The 23,193-nt window shown below is 45.6% G+C and overlaps 1 protein-coding gene and 3 long non-coding RNA genes across 7 annotated transcripts in view; 2 read left to right on the forward strand and 2 right to left on the reverse strand.

Annotated features, from left to right (window-relative positions):
- HIP1 (huntingtin interacting protein 1) overlaps window positions 1-23,193 on the forward strand; it is a 211,693-nt gene that overhangs the window by 51,234 nt on the left and 137,266 nt on the right. The gene's annotated exons all lie outside the window — the stretch shown is intronic.
- LOC144339786 (uncharacterized) overlaps window positions 1-23,193 on the reverse strand; it is a 100,700-nt gene that overhangs the window by 49,212 nt on the left and 28,295 nt on the right. The window lies entirely within an intron of this gene.
- Window positions 8,723-11,029, forward strand: LOC144339800 (uncharacterized). Its single transcript, XR_013415176.1, has 2 exons — window positions 8,723-8,952; window positions 10,417-11,029. It is a non-coding gene; the product is annotated as an uncharacterized LOC144339800 (long non-coding RNA).
- On the reverse strand, window positions 10,441-14,136 carry LOC144339752 (uncharacterized). Its single transcript, XR_013415127.1, has 2 exons — window positions 13,625-14,136; window positions 10,441-11,653 (listed from the first exon to the last, which is right to left on the reverse strand). It is a non-coding gene; the product is annotated as an uncharacterized LOC144339752 (long non-coding RNA).

Below are 23,193 nucleotides of genomic sequence, written 5' to 3' on the forward strand. Positions count from 1 at the left end.
AAAGATGGAGAGACTGGCAAGAGCCACATGTTTTTTTTCTTTGTTTGTTTTGTTTTCTTTTGTTTGAGACGGAGTTTCGTTTTGTCACCCAGGCTGGAGTGCAGTGGCATGATCTCGGCTCACCGCAACCTCTGCCTCCTGGGTTCAAGCAATTCTCCTGGCTCAGCCTCCCATGTAGCTGGGATTACAGGCACCCGCCACCACGCCTGGCTGATTTTGTATTTTTAGTAGAGATGGGATTTTGCCGTGTTGCCAAGTCTGGTCTCGAACCCCTGACCTCAGGTGATCCTCCTGCCTCAGTCTCTCAAAGTGATGGGATTACAGGCATCAGCCACCGTGTTTGGCCCAGATGTGTTTTAGAAAAATAGATTTTCACAGCAGGATAAAGAAGAGGTGGCAACAAGAGAGACCAGCAAGAAGATAAACTGGAAAGTTGTAAAAATTTCAGACGTGAGAAAGGCGCTGGGTGCCAGCCACAGGGGTTGGCTCCGGCTTCTGGGAGGTGCCTCTAGACTCTTAGAGGGAAGGCCAGGGACTGCCTGAGACTTTCGGTGACAGCCTCAGAGTGGGCCAGACAGCCTGAAAATCCTGCTGCCACAAAAATGCTTGATAAAGAAAACAAATTTCCTTTTAGACGCATAGTAAAGCTCATTAGGCTGGGAGGAGTGCCTCACGCCTGGAATCCCAGCACTTTGGGAGGCCAAGGCTGGAGGATCATTTGAGTCCAGGAGTTTGAGGCCAGCCTGGGCAACATACAAGACCCTGTATCTACAAAAAAAAAAAAAAAAGAAAAAGAAAAAAAGAAAAAAATTACCAGGTGTGGCGGCATGCACCTGCACTGTAGTCCCAGCCACTTGAAAGGCTAAGGCAGGAGGATGGCTTGAGCCCAGGAGGTCAAGGCTGCAGTGAGCCAGGATTGCACCAGTGCACTCCAGCCTAGACAAGAGAGTGAAACTCTGTCTCAAAAACAAAAACATAGAAGGAAAATAAGTGCTCATCAATTGATAAGAGAATCCCTCTCTCCCCTTCCTGATCTCCTTCCAGCATTTTCCAGGGCCCCTCCCAAATACCAAGTAAGCTCCCTGCGCTGACTTCCTTGTCTCAGAGTCTGCTTCCATGGGAACCCCAGCTAAGAGGAATTCTTCAATACATGACGCTAGAGCAACTGGTTCTGCATAGAGAGAAATAAAATTAGAATATTACTTTATGCCTTAACTAAAAATAAATTCCGAGCGTATTAAAGGCCTAACTGTGAAAACCAAAGCTTTTAAACTTTTCAAAGAAAATACAAGAGAATATCTTTATGATCTTAGTTTCAATGGGGAAAAAAAATTCATAAGACACCAAAAGCATATAAAGGAAGATGTTGATAAAATTGACAACTTTGTCAATAAAAGATGCCATTGTACATAAAAAGGCCATAGGCTGGGGCCGGGTGCGGTGGCTCATGCCTGTAATCCCAGTACTTTGGGAGGCTGAGGCAGGTGGATCACTTGAGGCCAGGAGTTTGAGACCAGCCTAGCCAAGAAACCCTATCTCTACTAAAAATACAAAAATTAGCCAGGTGTGGTGGCACATACCTGTAATCCCAGCTACCAGGGAGGCTGAGGCACAAGAATTGCTTGAGCCTGAGAGGTGGAGGTTGCAGTGAGCCAAGATCACGCCACTGTACTCCAGCCTAGGTGACAGAGACTCCGTCTCAAAAAAAGAAACAAAAAACAAAACAAAACAAAACAAAACAAAAAGACCACAGACTGAATAAGCTCTTTGTGGTACAGAAAACTGACAGGCCGGGCTCAGTGGCTCACGCCTGTAATCCCAGCACTTTGGGAGGCTGAAGTGGGCGTATCACCTGAGGTCAGGAGTTGGAGACCAGCCTGGACAACATGGGGAAATCCTGTTTCTACTAAAAATACAAAAATTAGCCAGGCATGGTGGCGGGCACCTGTAATCCTAGCTACTTGGGAGGCTGAGGCAGGAGAATTGCTTGAACCCGGGAGGTGGAGGTTGCAGTGAGCTGAGATCGTGCCATTGCATTCCAGCCTGGGTGACAAGAATGAGACTTCGTCTCAAAAAAAAAAGAAAACTGACAAAGAACTGGGAATCAGAATATATGAAGAACTAGCACAGAGCTATAAGAAGGAAACAGCAACCCAGTGGAGAAGTGGGCAAAGACATCAGTAGGCATTTCACCGAAGAGGAAATGTGGACCGTAAGAAGCAGAAGCAATACCATTTCACAGCAGAAATCCAAAAGCCCAACAAAACGAGTGTTGGCGAGTAGATGGAGTGGCTGGGGCACCTGTTCCCTGATGTCGGAAGTGTCCATTGTCTTCACTACTATGCAAATCAATTTGGAAATAGAAGTTTGGCTTTTGAGAGGCTTTTTTGGTAGAAGCGGGGTCTCACTATGTTGCGCAGGCTGGTTTCCAACTCTTGGGCTCAAGCGATCCTCCCACCTTGGCCTCCCACAGTGCCAGGATTACACTCTGCCCAGCCTGGAAATCGATTTTTATTTTTATTTATTTATTTTTTTGAGACAGAGTCTTGCTCTGTTGCCCAGGCCGGAGTGCAGTGGCATGCACTCTGGGCTCACTGCAAGCTCTGCCCCCCGGGTTCACGCCATTCTCCTGCCTTAGCCTCCCGAGTGGCTGGGACTACAGGCGCCCGCCACCACGCCCAGCTAGTGTTTTGTATTTTTAGTAGAGACAGGGTTTCACCGTGTTAGCCAGGATGGTCTCGATCCCCTGACCTCGTGATCTGCCCGTCTCGGCCTCCCAAAGTGCTGGGATTACAGGCATGAGCCACCACACCCGGCCGAAATAGATTTTTTAAATGTGCATACTTTGAGCCCCAGCGTTTCACTTCTAGGGACATGTGAACAAGGATGTGTAATCAGGATTAGTCACCGAAGCACAGAATAATTCATTTTTAGTCATAAAATGTCAAAAGCAACCTAAGTGTCCATCTATATGAGGGTAGCCAAATACACTGGTACAGTGGGATACTAATCAGTGGTTTATATTTAATCAACATGGATTAGCGCTGAAAAACTGTGAATACTGGGCCCAAAAAAGCACGTGGGGCCGGGCGCGGTGACTCACGCCTATAATCCCAGCACTTTGGGAGGCCGAGGCGGGCAGATCACGAGGTCAGGAGATCGAGACCATCCTGGCAAACACGGTGAAACCCCGTCTCTACTGAAAATACAAAAAAAAAAAAAAAATTAGCAGGGCGTGGTGGCGGGCACCTGTAGTCCCAGCTTCTAGGGAGGCTGAGGCAGGAGAGTGGCGTTAACCCGGGAGGCAGCGGAGCTTGCAGTGAGCCAAGATCGGGCCACTGCACTCCAGCCTGGGGAACAGAGTGCTCCAGCCTAGGCGACAGCGTGAGACTCCGTCTCAAAAAAAAAAAAAAAAAAAAAAGCAAGTGAGAGTTCAGCTTCTGCTTAGGATATAAGAAAACAAAAGCGAGGGCAAGTAGCCAAAATGGTACTGCTATTTATATACTTTTTTTTTTTTTTTGAGACAAAGTCTTTCTCTGTCGCTGTTGCCCAGGCTGGAGTACAGTGACGCGATCTCGGCCCACTGCAACCTCTGCCTCCCGGGTTTAAGCAATTCTCCTGCCTCAGCCTCCCAAGTAGCTGGGATTACAGTCGTATGCCACCACGCCTGGCTAATTTTTTGTATTTTTAGTAGAGACACTATTTCACCATGTTGGCCAGGCTGGTCTCAAACTCCTGAGCTTGGGCAATCCACCTGCTTCAGCCTCCCAAAGTGCTGTGCTGGGATTACAGGCGTGAGCCACCGCGCCCAGCCTTTTTTTTTTTTTTTTTTTTTTTAATACAGAGATGGAGTCTCACTATGTCGCTCAGGCTGGTCTCGAACTCCTGGCCTTATGCAATCCTCCCACCTCAACCTCCCAAAGTGCGGGGATGCGTGAGCCACCATGCCTGGCCCAGACGAGGAATTCATTTCAGAGAATTACATAGCTTGTTCAAGTTCATGTAGCTGGTTGGCTGCAGAGTGAGGATTCGACCCAAGCTCCACGACCTTTCATTAGGGACGTTTTGTAAACTGTCAAATGCTGTACAGATGTCCATTTGTTTCTCTTTTCTCCTTAATGAACTTCAGAGACCGGAACAGACCCTGTAACAAATTGGGAGCAAGTGTCCTTTTTTCTACAATGCGCAAGGATGGGGAGGGATGGGAGACTCACAGATGTCAGTGACCTCCAGCCATCAGGTGGAGGACATGGTGCTATGGGATGGGGCACCTCCAGAGGCTCCGGGCTTCAGATAGCCTCCATGCCAGAAAGGTGGGCGCTCAAAGTGGTCTGTTTTGAGCTGGCTTTCTCCTGCCCCTCCGGCTTCCCCAGGGTGCATCTGCACACACATGTACACACAGACACACACACGTCCACATACATGCACATGCCCTGCTCTCCTGTGCATCTCCCCAACGAGTCTGAGTAAATGCCTTTGCTTCTCTTGCTTGCTCTTTGGCTCAGACCAGTCCCTGCCCAGGAACCCCTTTTGGGGTCACAAGGGACCATTACAACTCATTTGGTCAAACAGCCCTCATCCAGTGCCCTCATCCAGCACCTTGAAGACCCTTCATAAATCTCAAGTGAGACCGGGTGCGGTGGCTCAAGCCTGTAATCCCAGCACTTTGGGAGGCCGAGGCAGGTGGATCACGAGGTCAGGAGTTCGAGACCAGCCTGACTAACATGGTGAAACCCCATCTCTACTAAAAATACAAAAATTAGCCAGGCATGGTAGTGCGCACCTGTAGTCCCAGCTGCTCGGGGAGCTGAGGAAGAGAATCACTTGAACCCGGGAGGTGGAGGTTGCAGTGAGCCAAGATAGCACCACTGCACTCTAGCCTGGGAGACAGAGGGAGACTCCGTCTCAAAAAAAAAAAAAAACTCCAGTGAATGATGAATACCTCTTGCAGGTAATTTAAATCCTCCGGCCTCCTCCCAAAGTCCTTAAATAGCATGCCCCATCCCATAGCACCATGTCCTTGCCTGATCAGCAGAGCGGGGACGGATTAGCACACAATCCCTCCAGGGCAGCAGTGTGGGGATACATTAGCAAGGAGGCAGAGGCAACATGGACAGAATAGCTTGCTCCTGTTTCTGAGTTTTGTAGCAGGTATGTTTTGGAGTGTGTGTATGTATTTTCTCGCTCTACCGGTGCTTTTTTGAGCTTTCCAAGGTTAAAGACCTGCATATACAACTAAAACTCTTGTCTCCTGGGAAATGGGAGTATTAATTCCCTCTGGGCTGCTGTTTTTTGTTTTGTTTTGTTTTGCTTTCTGTCTGTAAAATGAGGATATTGGCCAAGCACAGTGTCTCAATACTGTCATCTCAGCATTTTGGGAGGCTGAAGCAGAAGGATGGCTTGAGTCCAGGAGTTCAAAACCAGCCTGGACAACATAGTGAGATCCCACCTTTAGAAAAAATAAAAAAAACTAGCCGGCTGTAGTAGCATGTAGCCTCCTGTAGTCACAGATACTGAGGAGGCTGAGGCGGGAGGATCACTTGAGCCCAGGAGTTCGAGGCTGCAGTGAGCTATGATCGCACCACTGCACTTCAACCTGGGTGACACAGCAAGACCCTGTCTCTTAAAAAAAAAAATATGATAAGCTGGGTGGGGTGACTCACGTCTGAAATTCCAGCACTTTGGGAGGCCAAGGTGGGTGGATCATGAGGTCAAGAGTTCAAGACCAACCTGGCCAAGATGGTGAAACCCCATCTCTACTGAAAATACAAAAATTAGCTGGGTGTGGTGGTGTGCCTGTAATCCCAGGTACCACGGGACTCCAGCCTGGGTAACAGAGCAAGACTGTGCCTTAATGGACGTTTATTGACCATGAGCAGGGAAGGTGCCAGCCCTGGGGAGATGGTGGGTGGACACGACAGGACCAGATGCCACCTTCATGTGTCTGGTGGGTGAATAGATGTTCAAAATGGGATGACAAGTATGATGCAGTCATAAAAAAGAGCAAGTGCGCTGGCCAGGCACTGTGGCTCATGTCTATAATCTCAGCACTTTGCGGGGTGGGAGGATCGCTTAAGGCCAGGAGTTCAAGGCCACCCAGGGCAACATAGTGAGACCCTGCCTCTAAAAAATAAAAAATTAGCCACGCATGGTGGTGTGCACCTGTAGTCCCAGCTGCTCAGGAGGCTGAGGCAGGAGGATCACGAGCCTGGGAGGTCGAGGCTGCAGTGAGCTGTAGTCATGCCACTGCACTCTAGCCTGGATGAAGGAGCAAGACCTTGTCTCTTAAAAAACAAAACAAAAAAAAAAAGCAGGTGCTGTGGTGCTGTGGGGTGGATAACGGAGAAACACCTTGGTCTGGGGATAGCAGGAAGGGAAGTTTTGGCTGAGATCTGAAGGAACAGTGGGAATTAGCTGGAAGAGGAGGTCAGGAAGAGCATTGTTGGTGGTTGTCCCAGCATGTGCAAAGGCCAGAAGGTGGAGAAGATGCTTCTCATTGCAGGAACGGTGCAGAGCGCCTGCAGGGTTGACAAGAAGGGGTTTAAGGGCAGATGCACAGGGCATTGGGGCCCTGCTGAGAATGTTATATTTTATCACTGGGCGCGGTGGCTCATGCGCGTAATCCCAGCACTTTGAAAGGCCCAAGCAGGCGGATCACCTGAGGTCAGGAGGTCGAGACCAGCCTGGCCAACATGGCGAAGCCCTATCTCTACTAAAAATACAAAAATCTGGGCCAGGCGCGTTGGCTCATGCCTATAATCCCAGCACTTTGGGGGGCCGAGGCAGGCGGATCATGAGGTCAGGAGATTGAAACCATCCTGGCTAACATGGTGAAACCCCATCTCTACTAAAAATACAAAAAAATTAGCCGGGCGTGATGGTGGGAGCCTGTAGTCCCAGCTACTGGGGAGGCTGAGGCAGGAGAATGGCATGAACCTGGGAGGCAGAGCTTGCAGTGAGGAGAATTTGCGTCACTGCACTCCAGCCTGTGACAGAGCAAGACTCCATCTCAAAAAAAAAAAAAATCTTTTTAGCTGGGCCTGGTGGCACGTGCCTGTAATTCCAGCTACTCAAGAGGCTGAGGAAGGAGAACTTGAACCCAGGAGGCAGAGGTTGCAGTGAGCAGAGATGGCACCACTGCACTCAAGCCTGGGCAACAGAGTGAGACTCTGTCTAAAAAAAAAAAAAAAAAAAGTTATATTTTATCCTAAGAACAGTAGCAAACCTTCAAAGGGTTGGAAGCAGAGGAATGTTATGATTGCATCTGTATTTAATAAAAAATACTTCTGGCATATAGTGGCAACCCCAGAAAGATTTGAATGAGGCGAGAGGATGGATGAAAGAGAGGCTTCAATGTGAAGAATGGGTTGGCAGGATTGGAGGTGGACAAGGGATCTGTTAGAATGGTGACCACAGAGGCGGAGAGAAATGGGTGGAGATGCTTAAAAGCTGGAGTTTGGGCCGGGTGCTGTGACTCATGCCTGTAATCCTAGCACTTTGGGAGGCTAAGGTGGGCAGATTGCCTGAGCTCAGGAGTTTGAGACCAGCCTGGGCAACATGGCCAAACCCCGTCTCTACTACAAACATAAAAAAATTAGCCAGGTGTGGTGGCAGCCTGTGGTGTCACTGTGAGATATTGCTAAGCAGATCTGGAGGTCAGAGAGATGGACGTTAGGTTGGTGTACAGGTGGTAGTTAAAGGCATGGGCTGTTGGAGACCGCCAAAGGAGAGAGCGCACAGGATGAAGTGGGGCTGGGTCTACCTTGAGGACACCAGCATTTAGTGTACAGGTTGAGAAGAAGCCAGCCAAGGAAATGAGGATGAAGAGGGAAAGGAAGGAAACCAGGAAAGCCTGGCCCATGGAGGTAAGGGAAAGGGGTTTAATGAACGATGGAATGGCAAGTCCTGGAAAACAAGCTCTAGTTAGATGGGAACTAACCAAAAAAGTAAAAAAGTAAATCTGGATTTTGCACATAGAGATTTATTGTTGACTGGCCACCGTGGCTCACACCAGTAATCCCAACATTTTGGGAGGCCAAGGCCTGAGGATCACTTGAGCCCAGGAGTTTGAGACCAGCATGGACAACATAATGAGACCCTGTCTCTACAAAAAATACAAAAATGAGCCAGGCATGCTGGTGCGTGCCTGTCGTCCGGGAGGCTGAGGTGGAAGGATCGCTGGAGCCAGGCGGTCACGGCTGCAGTGAGCCGTGATCACACAACTGAATTCCAGCCTGGGTGACACGGCGAGACCTCATCTCAAAACAAAACAAAACAAAACAAAAAAACAAACAAGATGTATTGTTGATCTAGCAAGAGCAGAATCTGTGAAGCAAAGACAGTCAGTGAAGACAGGTGTTTCAAGAAGTTTAATTGGGAAAGGAAGGAGGGGGTCATAGCTGGAGGAGAGTGTGAGGTTGAAGATGGTTTGGTTTGGTTTTTAAGTTAGCAACCCTTATTTAAAAGCAGGTGGGGATAAACTGATGGAGAATGGTTGATAGGCCTGGCCTAGTTTGTATAGGAGAACCAAATACCCCTTGATTCTAGCTTCCTTGGCTATCGTTTGGGGCTACTATTACCTTTTAGCTTATCAAGGTGCTGACTTACTTCTTAAGGTTAAGTAGGTGCCTGGAATTTCCGTTGAAGGAACTTAAGATTCTCCTTTATTTCCATGATGCAGTGGCCTGCAGGCCCCTAGAAGGGAGTCCATGCTCCATCTCAAAGCAGGAGCTGGAAGAGCATGAGCCTGGCTGCTGCTCCATGCCAACCAGATGGCCCAGCAGATAATAGGCAATGCACACAAGCTTCAGCTGTGCCTGGTGCCCTGTACCAGGTTCTTAAGAATAAAGGAGGCCAGACACAGCAGCTCACGCCTGTAATCCCTGCACTTTGGGAGGCTGAGGCAGATGGATCACTTGAGGTCGGGAGTTCAAGACCAACCTGGCCAATGTGGCAAAACCCCGTCTCTACTAAAAATACAAAAATTAGCCAGGTGTGGTGGTGGGTGCCTGTAATCCCAGCTACTCAGGAGGCTGAGGCAGGAGAATCGCTTGAAGCTGGGAGGGGGAGGTTGCAGTGAGCTGAGATTGCGCCACTGCACTGCAGCCTGGGTGACAGAGTGAGATGCTGTCTCAAAAAAATAAAATAAAATAAAAGATAAAGGAATATGACCGCTCCTTCATGGCTGCCATGCACATCTTGGGCAAAGTATCTCTTGCTAATTTGCAACAACAAGGGAAAGAGAATTCTGTGGGGTGTAGTCCAGCTCGGCTAAGCTGACAGAATACAAATTCATCATGGGGCCACTTCATTTTTAAGAAAGTATTTATTAGCAGACCAGGTACTGTTTATAGGCTCTTGGGCTAAACTGTGAGTTAGAATGAGTCCATCCTCATAGAATGTAGATTCCAGTAGAGAAATCAGACAGTAAGCAAGTGAAATCTCTGATACGATGCCATGTTGTAATAAGCACTATGGAAAAAAAGGCAGAGAAAAAATAGTGAGTAATGGGGTAGGAGTTGGGAAGGAAGGAGGTTACGTTAGAGAGGGTGGGTGATTGGAAAACCGTTTGATGAAGTCCCATTTGATCAGAGGCCATAATGAAGTAATAGAACCAACCAAGCAGAGATCATGGGAAAGAGGGGTTTTTTTGGTTTTTTTGTTGTTTTTTTCAGGCAGAGGAAACGGTATGTGCAAAGGCTCCAAGGCAGTAGTAAACTTGTTCAAGAAATGCAAGAATGCCAGAGCAGCTAGAGCACAGAGTGGGGCACAGTGGGGTAGAGATGAAGCTGGAGAATTAGGCAGCAACAGAGAATAGTCATTTTGTGACCTGTCTAGGGATTCCCTTGAAGACCCTACTTGAAAGGCTTGTCTTTTTTTTTTTTTTTTTTTTTAGATGCAGTCTCGCTCTATTGCCCAGGCTGGAGTGCAGTGGTGCGATCTCGGCTCACTGCAACCTCCGCCTCTGGGTTCAAACAATTCTCGTGCCTCAGCCTCCCAAGTAGCTGGGATTACAGGCGCCCACGACCATGCCCAGCTAATTTTTGTATTTTTAAGCAGAGATGGGGTTTCACCATGTTGGCCAGGCTGGTTTTGAACTCCTGACCTCAGGTTATCAACCCGCCTTGGCCTCCCAAAGTGCTGGGATTACAAGCGTGAGCCACCGCACCTGGCTGACAGACTTGTCTTTTTTGACCTTACTTAAACTCTCCCAGTGCTAAACGCCTCTCTCAAGGGACATTTGTTGCATATTTTATTATTTTATTTATTTTTATTTTTATTTTTTATTTTGAGATGGAGTTTCATTCTTGTCCCTCAGACTGGAGTGCAATGGCGTGATCTCGGCTCACTGCAACCTCTGCCTCCCGGGTTCAAGCGATTCTCCTGCCTCAGCCTCCCAAGTAGCTGGGATTACAGGCATGCACCACCACACCTGGCTAATTTTTGTATATTTAGTAGAGACGGGGGTTTCACCATGTTGGCCAGGCTGGTCTCGAACTCCTGACTTCAGGTGATCCACCCACCTCAACTTCCCAAAGTGCTGGGATTACAGGCGTGAGCCACTGTGCCTGGCCATAGGGGGCTTCTATAAGCTCTGACATCCTCCTGGTGTGCAGATGGCCATGTGCATGTGTTGGCTGTGTGTGTGCCCAGGAAGGACTTGAGAAAGCAATAATAACTCCCCTTGGACTGACCTTGAGGCTCTGTGCAAGCAGAACGTGAAAGCTGCAGAGTTAGAAACTGCCTGACTGGGTGTTGAAAGTTTCCATGGATCCAGAGACTCTCAGCAAAAAGTAGATGTACTGGTTTCAAGAAGTTAAGGAAATCTGGCTAATCATTAGCTAACCACTAAGTTAACTGCACAAAGAATTAAATGGCCTCACATGATGTAGAATACAGACTTTGCATAATTATGAGGAAAGTCACTAAACAAACAGCAACCACAATAAACAGGAACAAGAACAAACCCCACAGAGGAGGGGCAGAATCTGACTTCCAGCATGACCACATTATATTATTTGAAATGTCCAATTTTGAACAAAAATTGTGAAACATGCAAAGAAAGAAAAAAATATGATCCTTAGGGGAAAAAAGTCATCAATGCTAACAGTCCCTGAGGAAAGCCACAAGTTGGAATTATTAGACAATTTATTTACTTATTTATCAAATGATCCTCCTTCCTTAATCTCCCAAGTTGCTAGGGTTACAAGCACACACCACCATGGCTGGCTGATTTTTAAAATTTTTTGCAGCAACAGCATCTCACTGTATTGCCTAGGCTGGTCTTGAACTCCTGGCCTTAATTATTCTGCTGCCCTGACCTCCCAATGTCCTGGGATTACAGGTGTGAGTCTAGCCTAGACAAATACTTTAAATTAGTTATTATAAATACAGTCAAATAACTAAAGGAAACCATATCTAAAGAATGAATGAAAAGTATGAAAACAGAATCTCAAAGAGAGAGAGAGAGATGATGAAATAACAGATAGAAATTATAAAAGGGAACACAAAAGAAAATCGTGGAATTGAAAAATACAATAACTGAAACAAAAAATTTAGTGGAGGCCAGGCACGGTGGCTCATGCCTGTAATCCCAGCACTTTGAGAGACCAAGGTGAGGCCAAACACCTGAGGTCAGGAGTTTGAGACCAACCTGGCCAACATGGTGAAACCCCATCTCTACTAAAAATATAAAAATTAGGCCGGGCACGGTGGCTAATGCCTATAATCCCAGCACTTTGGGAGGCCGCGGCCGGGGGATCACGAGGTCAGGAGATCGAGACCATCCTGGCTAACACGATGAAACCCCGTCTCTACTAAAAATACAAAAAATTAGCTGGGTGTGGTGGCAGGCGCCTGTAGTCCCAGCTACCTGGGAGGCTGAGGCAGGAGAATGGCATGAACCCGGGAGGAGGAGCTTGCAGTGAGCCGAGATCACGCCACTGCACTCCAGTCTGGGAGACACAGCGAGACTCCATCTCAAAAAAAAAAAAAAATACAAAAATTAGTTGGTCGTGGTGGTATGTGCCTATAATCCCAGCTACTCAGGAGGCTGAGGCAGGAGGATCACTTGAACCCGGTAAGTGGAAGTTGCAGTGAGCTGAGATGGTACCACTGCACTCTAGCCTGGGCGACAGAGCACGACTTCATCTCAAAAAGAAAAAAAAAAAAATCAGGGTAAGGGCTGAGCAGCAGATTTGAGAAGATGAAAGAGGAATCAGTGAATTTAAAGATAGGCCAATTGAGATTATTCAGTCTAAGGAACAGAGAGAAAAAGAATGAAGATTAATGACCTACGGGATACTATCAAGAATATCAATATATGTATAATAGGAGTCCCTGTGGAAGAAGAAAGAGCAGAAAGAATATTTGAAGAAATAATGACTTGAAGACATGCTAAATTCGATGAAAAATGAATAGTAGTCCACACATCTGAGAAACTCAGTGAACTCCAAGTAGGATAAATTCAGATAAATATCCTCCAAGTAGGATAAAGTCCAAGTAGGATAAATACACCAAGACATGTCATAGTCACACTGTCAGAAGACAAAGAGGAAGCAGTGAGAAGTGACTCATCACATACAAGGGATTTTTAATAAGATTAACAGCTGGCTTCTCATTTAAAAAAAAAAAAAAAAAAAAAAAAAAAAAGCCACAGAGGTTAGAAGGCAGTGAGATGATATATTCAAAGTGATGAAAGGAGAAAATTGCCAGCCAAGAATCTTATCTCTCGTAAAACTATCCTTCAAAAATGAGTGAGAAATTAACATTCCTCAGCCAAATAAAGGAAATCTACCAAAAACAAACAAACAAAAAAAACCCACGGCTAACATCATACTTAATAGTGAACGACTGAATGCTTTCCCCCTAAGATCAGGAACAAAACAAGGATGTCTGCTCTTACCATTTATATTCAAGATTGACTAGAACTTGTTAGAACTAGAGGTTCTGACAAGGGCAGCTGAAGGAGAAATGAGTAAAAGGCACCCGTATTGGAAAGGATGAAGTGAAATCATCTCTGTTTTTCAGTGACATTATCTCATATGTATAGAAAACACGACAAAGTTTTCTGTGACAACAACAAAAACTATTAGAGCTAATAAATGAATCAAGAAAAATTGCAGGATGCAATATTAATATTTTATTCATTTTCTTTTCTTTTTTGGGACAGAGCCTTGCTCTGTCATCTGGGCTGGAGTGCAGTGGTGCAAGCATGGATCACTGCAGCCTCAACCTCCTGGGCTAAAGTGATTCTCCAACCTCAGCCTCCCAAGTAGCTTGGACCACAGGCATGCACCACCACGCACAGCTAATTTTTTTTTTTTTTTTTTTTTTTTTTTGTAGTGATAGCGGTTTGCTATGTTGCCCAGGCTGGTCTCGAATTCTGGGCTCAAGCAATCCACCCACCTTGGCCTCCCAAAGTGCTGGGACTGCAGACATGAGCCACCACACCTGGCCCAATATTAATATTTTAAAAATTAGTTGTATTTCTATATACCAGCTATGAAAAATCCAAAAATAAAGTTAAGAAAACCAATAGAGGCCAGGCACGGTGGCTCACGCCTGTAATCCCAGCACTTTGGGAGGCCGAGATGGGTGGATCGTGAAGTCAGGAGATCGAGACCATCCTAGCTAACACAGTGAAACCCCGTCTCTACTAAAAATACAAAAACCTAGCTGGGTGTGGTGGTGGGCGCCTGTAGTCTCAGTTACTTGGGAGGCTGAGGCAGGAGAATTGCATGAACCTGGGAGACAGAGCCTGCAGTGAGTTGAGATCGCACCACTGCACTCAAGCCTGGGCGACAGAGCGAGGCTGTGTCTCAAAAAAAAAAAAAAGAAAAAGAAAAAAGAAAACCAATAGAAAAGATTTAACCAAAGATATGCAACAGTTGTGTATTGGAACTATAAAATATTGTTGGAAGAAATTAAAGAAGACCTAAATAAATGGAAAGATATTTTATGTTCTTGAGTCAGAAGACTTAATATTGTTAACATGGCAATACTTTGCTAGTCAATCTATAGATTCAATGCAATTCCTATCAAAATATCAAATGCACTTTTGCAGAAATAGACAAGCTGATACTGAAATTCATATATAAATGTAAGGGACCCCAAATAGCCAAAACAGTCTTGAAAAAGATGAACAAGGCCGGGCTCAGTGACTAATGCCTGTAATCCCAGCACTTTGGGAGGCAGAGGCAGGCAGATCACTTGAGGTCAGGAGTTCGAGACCAGCCTGGCCAATATAGTGAAAATCTGTCTCTACTAAAAGTAGAAAAAATTAGCTGGGCGTGGTGTTAGGCACCTGTAATCCCAGATACTGGGGAGGCTGAGGCAGGAGAATTGCTGGAAGACAAAAGTGGTAGTGAGCCGAGATCATACCACTGCACTCTAGCCTGGGTGACAGAGTTAGACTCCATCTTAAAAAAAAAAAAAAAAAAAAAAAACACAAAGTTGGTGGACTCCCCAATTTCAAAACTTACTACAAAGCTGCAGTAGTCAAAGTGGTGTTACTGGCATAAGGATAGAAACATAGAACACAGTGCAATGGAATTGGGGGTCCAGAAATAAACCCACATATCCGTGGTCAATTGATAGTCAACAAAGATGGCAAGACTTTTCATACTATACACAAAAATTAACTCCAAATGGATCAGAAACCTAAATATAAGAGCTAAACTGATAAAACTCTTAGAGGGAAACATAGGTGTAAATCTTTATGAGCTTGGATTAAGCAATGGCTTCTTAAATGTGACATCAAAAGCATGGACAACCAAAGAAAAAATAAGCTGTTCTTCATCAATATTAAAAATGTTTTTGCTTTAAAGGACACTATCAAGAATGTAAAAAGGACCAAGCATGGTAGCTCATACTTGTAATCTCAGCACTTTGGGAGGCCGAGTTGGGCAGATCACTGGAGCTCGGGAGTTTGAGACCCGCCTGGAGCACATGGTGAAAGCCCGTCTCTACAAAAAATACAGAAATTAACCAGGTGTGGTGATGCGCACCTGTAGTCCCAGCTGCTTAGGAAGCTGCAGCAGGAGGATCACTTGATCCCAGGCAGTGGAGGTTGCAGGGAGCTGAGATCATACCGCTGCACTCCAGCCTGGACGACAGAGCAAGACTCTCTTGAAGAAAAGAAAAGAAAAAAAAAGAATGTAAAAAGACATCTCATAGAATGGGAGAAAATACTTACAAATCATGTTACTGATAAGAAATTGATACTCAGAATATATACAGAATTCCTAAAACTCAATAATAGAAATAAAATTCAGTTCAAAAATGGGCAAAGGAATTGAATAGACATTTCTTCATAGAAGATATACAAATGGTCAATAAGCACATGCAAAGATTCCCATCACTAATCACTAAGAAAATGCCAATCAAAACTACAATGAGGTAACACCTCATATCTGCTAGGATTTCTACTATAGAAAAACATGAAAACTGGCCGGGTGTGGTGGCTCAAGACCAGCCTGACCAACATGGTGAAACTCTCTCTCTACTAAAAACTCAAAAATTAGGCGTGGAGTGGTGCATGCCTGTAATCCCAGCTACTTGGGAGGCTGAGGCGGGAGAATCGCTTGAACCCGGGAGGTGGAGGTTGCAGTGAGCTGAGATCGCACCACTACACTCCAGCCTGGGTGACGGAGCGAGACTCCATCTCAAAAATTTAAAAAAAAAAAAAAAAAAAAAAGGAAAAACATGAAATAAAAATTGCTAGGCAGGTTGTGGAGAAATTGGAACCCTTGTGCACGATTGGTGGGAATATAAAATGGTACAATGCTGTGAAAAACAGTATGGCAGCTCCTCAAAAAATTAAAAATAGAATTACCATATGATCCAGCAATTCCACTTATGGGTTTATACCCAAAAGAACTGAAAGCAGATCCTTGAAGAGATATTTGTACATCCACGTTCATAGCAGCATTTTTCACAATAGCCAAAACATGGAAGCAAGCCAAGTGTTCATCACCAGCTGAATGAATAAGCAAAATGTGTTATATGATGGAATGTTATTCAGCCTTAAAAGGGAAGGAAATTCTAGCCGGGCGCGGTGGTTCACGTCTGTAATCCCAGCACTTTGGGAGGCCAAGGCAGGCAGATCACTTGAGGTCAGGAGTTCAAGACCAGCCTAGCCAACATGGTGAAACCCTGTCTCTACTAAAAATACAAAAATTAGCTAGGCTTGGTGGGAGGTGCCTGTAATACCAGCTTCTCAGGAAGCTGAGGCAGGAGAATCACTTGTACCCGGGAGGGGGAGGTTGCAGAGAACCGAGATTGCTCCATTGCACTCCAGCCTCAGCAACAAGAACGAAACTCCATCTAAAAAAAAAAAAAAATTAAAAAGGAAGGAAATTCTGATACATACTACAACATGGGTGAACCTTGAGGACATTATGCTAAGTGAAAGAAGCTAGTCACAACAAAGACAAATACTGTATGATAAATACAGCATGACTCCCGTTATATGAGGTACTTAGTGACAATTCTAGAGACAGAAAGTAGACTAGTGAGACCAGGTGCGGTGGCTCACGCCTGTGATCCCAGCACTTTGGGAGGCAGAGGTAGGAGGATCGCTCGAGCCCAAGAGTTTGAGACCAGCCTGGGATACATAGCAAGACCCTGTCTCTACAAAAAAAAAAAAAAAAAAAGGTTTTACTTAGCTGAGTACGGTCAGCATGCCTGTAGTCCCAGCTACTTTGGAGGCTGAGGTGAGAAGGTTGCTTGAGCCTAAGAGGTCAAAGCCGCAGTGAGCTGTGTTTGTGCCTTTGCACTCCATCGAGCCTGACTGACAGAGCAAGACCCTGTCTCAAAAAATTAGACTGCTGTTTGCTAGGGGCTGGGGAGAGGGGAGAATGGGGAATTATGTTTAATAGGGACCATTTCAGTTTTACAAGATGAACGGCAGCGATGGTTGCACAAATTGTAGATGTATTTAGTACCACTGAATGGTACACTTAAAAACAGTGATGATGAGCTGAGCACAGTGGCCCACGCCTGTAATCCCAACACTTTATGAGGCCAAGGCAGGCAGATTGCTTGAGCTCAGGAGTTCGAGACCAGCCAAGGCAACATGGCAAAACCCCATCCCTAGAAAAAATACAAAAAAAAATTAGCCAGGCATGGTGGTGTGTGCCTCTAGTCCCAGCTACTCAGGAGACTAAGGTGGAAGCATGGCTTGAGCCCAGGAATTTGGAGCTGCAGTGAACTGTGATTGCACCACCGCAGGTCCCCAGCCTAGGCAACAGAGTGAGACCCTGTCTCAAAAAAAGAAAAATAGTGAAGATAATAAATTTTATGTATATTTTATGACAGTAAAAAATTTTTAAGGCCGGGCATGGTGGCTCATGCCTGCAATCCCAGCACTTTGGGAGGCTGAGGCAGGTGGATCACCTGAGGTCAGGAGTTCAAGCCTAGCCTGGTCAACATGGCGAAACCCCGTCTCTACTAAAAATACAAAAATTAGTCAGGCGTTATGGTGCGCACCTGTAGTCCTAGCTACTCAGGAGGCTGAGGCAGGAGACTCACTTGAACCCGGGAGGCAGAGGTTTCAGTGAGCTGAGATCATACCATTGCACTCCACCCTGGGTGACAGAGCCAGACTCTGTCTCCTAAATAAATAAAAGAATGAAGTACTGATGCATGCTACAACATGCATGAACCCTGAAAACATTATGCTAAATGAAGAAGCCAGACAGAAATGGCCGCTTATTATAACCCCATTATATGAAATGTTCAGAATAGGCAAATCCATGGAGACAGTAGATTAGCACTTGCCGGGGGTTGGGGGAAGGATGAATACAGAGTGACTACTAACAGGTATGGTGTTTCTTTTTTTTTTTTTTTTTTTGAGACAGAGTCTCACTCCATCACCCAGGCAGGAGTGCAGTGGCACAATCTTGGCTGACTACAACCTCTGCCTCCTGGGTTCAAGTCTGATTCTTGTGCCTCAGCTTCCCAAATAACTGGGATTATAGGCATACGCCACCACACCCAGCTAATTTTTTTTGCTTTTTTTTTTAAGTAGAAACAAGGTTTCACCATGTTGGCCAGGCTGGTTTCAAACTCCTGACCTCAAGTGATCTGCCCGCCTCGGCCTCCCAATGTGCTGGGATTACAGGCATGAGCCGCCACGCCCGGCCAGGGTTTCTTTTTGGGGTGATGAAAATGTTCTGGAATTGGTGATGATGATTGTATAACCTTGAAAATATATTAAAAATCACTGACATATATGCTTTTTTAAAATGGTGAATTCGATGGTGTCTGAGTTATATCTCAATTTAAAAAAATGTATTATTCTGATTGCATATAGAGATAATGGTGAATTCTATGGTGTCTGAGTTATATCTCAATTTAAAAAAATGTATTATTTTGATTGCGTATAGAGATAGGCTACAGGTGTCCAAGAGTGAAAACTGGGAGGATGTTGCAGATGTTGCAGCTGGTCCAGCAGTGAGCTGATGGTGCTGTCATTGGCCAGGAGGTTGGCCCAAGGGCATGATGGCTTGAAAAGTTGGGAAGTCCCGGCCGGGCATGGTGGCTCACACCTGTAATCCCAGCACTTTGGGAGTCCAAGGTGGGTGGATCACTTGAGGTCAGGAGTTCGAGACCAGCCTGGCCAACATGGTGAAACCCTGTCTCTACTAACAATACAAAAATTAGCCCGGTGTACTGGCGGCCACCTGTAAACCCAGCTACTCGGGAAGCTGAGGCAGGAGAATCACTTGAACCTGGGAGGCGGAGGTTGCAGTGAGCTGAGATCTCACCATTGCACTCCAGCCTGGGTGACAAGAGTGAAACTCTGTCTCAAAAACAAAACAAAACAAAACAAAAGTTGGGAAGTCCCAAGTGGGGAATCCTATGGAGAGGCTGTTCTCAACAGGAGGAGGGACACTCCCCGACCCTCGCCATTGAGGCAAGAGGAATGTGAGTTCAGGGGAAGGCATTTTGGAAAACTGATCTGATCTTTTTGGTGCCAAAAAGGGTTTATGAGCCATTATGGGCAGAGGACTGAAAGCTTCCAATAGCTGCCAGTTAGCAAAGGTCATGGCCTTGGCTTCTAGGAAAATCATGGAGCCCTGGAACAGGAAATCCAGGGAAGGTGTCATCTTAAAGTGTACTTGACGATAATTTTTGAGTTGAAATATGGGGCTTGAGATACTCATCATAATTATCATGGCTCAGTAATACAAAGCATCTCCTGATTTGGGATTTGGAAATGTCTGTTTTATAAAATCAAAATCACTGATTAGTCTAGAATTGGTATTGCGTCTTACAATTACAGTATCATTTTGAACTGGGCATATGCAAATGCATTAATAAAGAAGTAAAAGGTAGAATTAATAGCATCAAACTGCCAGGTGCAGTAGCTCATGCCTGTAATCCCAGCACTTTGTGAGGCCGAGGTGGGAGGATTCCTTGAGGCCAGGAGTTTGAGACCAGTCTGGGCAACATAGTGAGACCTCGTCTCTACACACACAAAAACTGTTTAATTAGCCGGGCGTGATGGCACATGCCTTGGGTGGCTGAGATGGGAGGATCACCTGAGCCTGGGAGCTCAAGACTGCAGTGAGCTATGATTGCACCACTGCCCTCCAGCCTGGGTGACAGAGGGAGACCCTGTCTCCATTTTGAATAAATGAATAAATAATATTAAAGAACACAGGTTGGTTTATAGAATTTTTTCATTTGCCGTGTCTGTCTTGGTCTCTACAACAACCGTCTTGTGAAACAAGTTTTGCTGTTTTCAAGCTTATATTTATATAAGGAAATGGACGCTTAGTGAGTTAACACTTTTCTAAGAAGCCTGAATCCAGGTCTTCTAAATCTCATGTTCTTTCCATTATCACTCCATGAATCAAGTAAAGTACTTTTTGTTTATTCAAATTCTCAGGGTATGTTGCCAGGGTACCTTTTCCCAGAAAGTCTATTTTTATAGAATGTCTTTGATTCTTGCCCGTCCCAGTGGCTATTTTAAATAACATTTTTTTCCTGTTAATTATGTTAATGTTAATTTTAGAAAGTCTAGAAAAACAGTTTTAAAAATCACCACTCATAACCACTCTTAACACTTGAGCATATTTCTTTCCAATGTCTGCCTATAAATACATCACCTATAAATATATATACACATATATACATATATATATTTATAACCCTTTTTGCAAAACTGTGCTTATACTATATAAATGGTTTCGTGTCCTGCTTTTTTGCTTAGTATGATTTTGTGAAACGCAGCGTGGCATAACGGTGAAGGTTAATTAAGCCCTGGAGCCAGAACAAAACGCTCTGTTAGGTGTGTGTGCCCTTGTGAATTTCTTAACCTTAGTTAGTACTTAACCTTAGCACCTTAGTTTCTTTCCTCTGGTCCCAGGTGACCTGTGCTCTTGGGGTCGGGAACTGTTCTGTGTGAAACACATCCGTCTTTTCTCCCATTGGACAGCAGGGTCCTTGCCTTCCATTCCTCTCACATCTCCCTTGCCCTGTGACTTCAGTAACACCTGCTCTATCTAACCTTGGGTCCACCATGCCCAGTTTCACGAATGCTGCTGGAGAAGACCAGGCAGCGGAGAATATCAGTGTCGCTGTTGACCCACAGCCTTCCTGTCCTTTTTCTTTCTTTGTAATTTTCTTTTGTTGGATTGTATGTATGTATTTATTTATTTTGAGATGGAGTCTTGCTCTGTCGCCCAGGCTGGAGTGCAGTGGCGCGATCTCGGCTCACTGCAAGCTCCGCCTCATGGGTTCACACCATTCTCCTGCCTCAGCCTCCCGGGTAGCTGGGACTACAGGAGCCAACCACCACGCCCGGCTAATTTTTTTGTATTTTTAGTAGAGACGGGTTTCACCGTGTTAGCCAGGATAGTCTCCATCTCCTGACCTCGTGATCCGCCCATCTCGGCCTCTCAAAGTGCTGGGATTACAGGCATGAGCCACCGCACCCAGCCAGATTGTATTTATTTTTTAAATATATAATGCATGGGCTGGGCGCAGTGGCTCACGCCTGTAATCCCAACACTTTGGGAGGCCGAGGTGGGCGGATCACCTGACGTCAGGAGTTTGAGACCAGCTTGGCCAACATGGCGAAACCCCGTCTCTACTGAATATACAAAAATTAGCCGGGCCTGGTGACGACACCCCTGTAATCCCAGCTACTAGGGAAGCTGAGGTAGGAGAATCGCTTGAACCCGAGAGGAGAAGGTTGCAATGAGTGGAGATCACGCCACTGCACTCCAGCCTGGGCCACAGAGGGAGACTCCATCTCAAAAAAATAATAATTAATTAATTAATTAATTAAATAATAAAGCATGAAAATTTGTTTTAAATCTACCATACAAGAGGATGACCAGTGCATCCCACATCCCCCGTCCTTTGGTCCTTCTCCACAGAGGCAGCTACCTGTGTGCAACTGCAAGCATATCGTCCGTGTGGGTCTGCAGTGGTATTGCACTGAGTAACATAGACCTTGGTTATTGTTTCAGTCCGTATATACAGGCCTGCCCAGCTGTTTTGTTTTGTTCATTTGTTTTACATTGCCATATAAAAGGAAGGCTTCCTAAAGCATACCACGAACCTAGAAGCTATAAAAGAAAAGTTGATAAATTTGACTACGGAAAGGCCAGGAACAGTGGTTCATGCCTGTAATCCCAGCACTTTGGGAGGCCGAGGCAGGTGGATCACTTGAGTCCAGGAGTTCCAGACCAGCCTGGCCAACACAGCAAAACCCTGTCTCTACTGAAAATACAAAAATTAGCCAGGTGTGGTGATGGCACACCTGTAATCCCAGATACTGAGGAGGCTGAGGCAGGAGAATCACTTGACCCAGGAGGTGGAGGTTGCAGTGAGCTGAGATCACACCACTGCACTCCAGCCTGGGCAACAGAGTGAGACTCTGTCTCAAAAAAAAAAAAAAAAAAAAAAAAAAGACTATGGAAAACTGAGAAGCTTTAGTATGAGAAAACATACCATTAACAAAGCCACAGGATAGAACGGCCTCCACATCCCACTGGGACTTCACCACTTCTCAGTGGCCTCTCTGTGCCCCACATGGTTCTCTCCACAGAGACTGCCTCAAACCTTCCTGCCCCTCCAAGCTACAACTCCATCCCTCCTAATTTTACACAGAAAACCAAATTTATCTGATGGAAATGCCCTCTGCTTCCTGCAACCAGACCCTTATTATTATATTTTAAATTATTCTTATTTTTTATAGAGATAGGGTTTTGCTCTGTCACTCAGGCTGGAGTGCAGTGGCTTGATCATAACTCACCGTAAGATAGGGTTTTGCTCTGTCACTCAGGCTGGAGTGCAGTGGCTTGATCATAACTCACCGTAACCTCCAACTCCTGGCCTCCAACGATCCTCCCCCCTCCACCCCCTGGCTAGCTGGGATTACAGGTGTGCACCTCCATGCCTTTCTAATTTTTTCTTTTTTTGTAGAAACAGGGTCTCACTATATTCACTATCTTGCCCAGGCTGGTTTCGAACACCTTGGCCTCCCAAAGAACTAGGATTACAGGTGCAAACCACTAAACCCAGCCAACCAGACATCTCAATATATATGAACCCAAATTAATCTCTTCCTTCTCTCTGTTGAACTGGAAGGTATCTGGACCGGGCATGATGGCTCATGCCTGTAATTCCAGCACTTTGGGAAGCCAAGGCACACTGATCACTTGAGGCCAGGAGTTCAAGACCAGCCTGGCCAATATGGTGAAATCCTGTCTCTACTAAAAATACTAAAATTAGTCAGGTGTGGTGGTACACACCTGTAATCCCAGCTACTCGAGAAGCTGAGGCACAAGAATTGCTTGAACCTGGGAGGCGGAGGTTGCAGTGAGGCGAGATTGCACCTCTGCACTCCAGCCTGGGTGACAGAGCAAGACTCTGTCTCAAAATAATAATAATAATAATAATAATAATTTTATATATATCTGCGTATATATAGATGAAAGTATCTGTTCCCCTGCTAGAGGCTGACACCTCCCTGTGTTCTGATCCCATGAAATCTTGCCTTAGTAGGACCGTTGCTTTACCGATTAGCTGAGTCAGAAAACTAGAAGTCAACATGTCACTCACTATTCCACTCCCCTCCCGCTCCCTTCCATTACCGTCTCCTGCTGGGTTTTACCTCTTAAATACTCCCTGGCTCTGTTCTCTCATCTCTTTCCTATTTTCACTGCTCGTGGT

Source organism: Macaca mulatta, chromosome 3 (assembly GCF_049350105.2).
Source record: "Macaca mulatta isolate MMU2019108-1 chromosome 3, T2T-MMU8v2.0, whole genome shotgun sequence".
In the NCBI taxonomy this organism is placed as follows: domain Eukaryota; kingdom Metazoa; phylum Chordata; class Mammalia; order Primates; family Cercopithecidae; genus Macaca; species Macaca mulatta.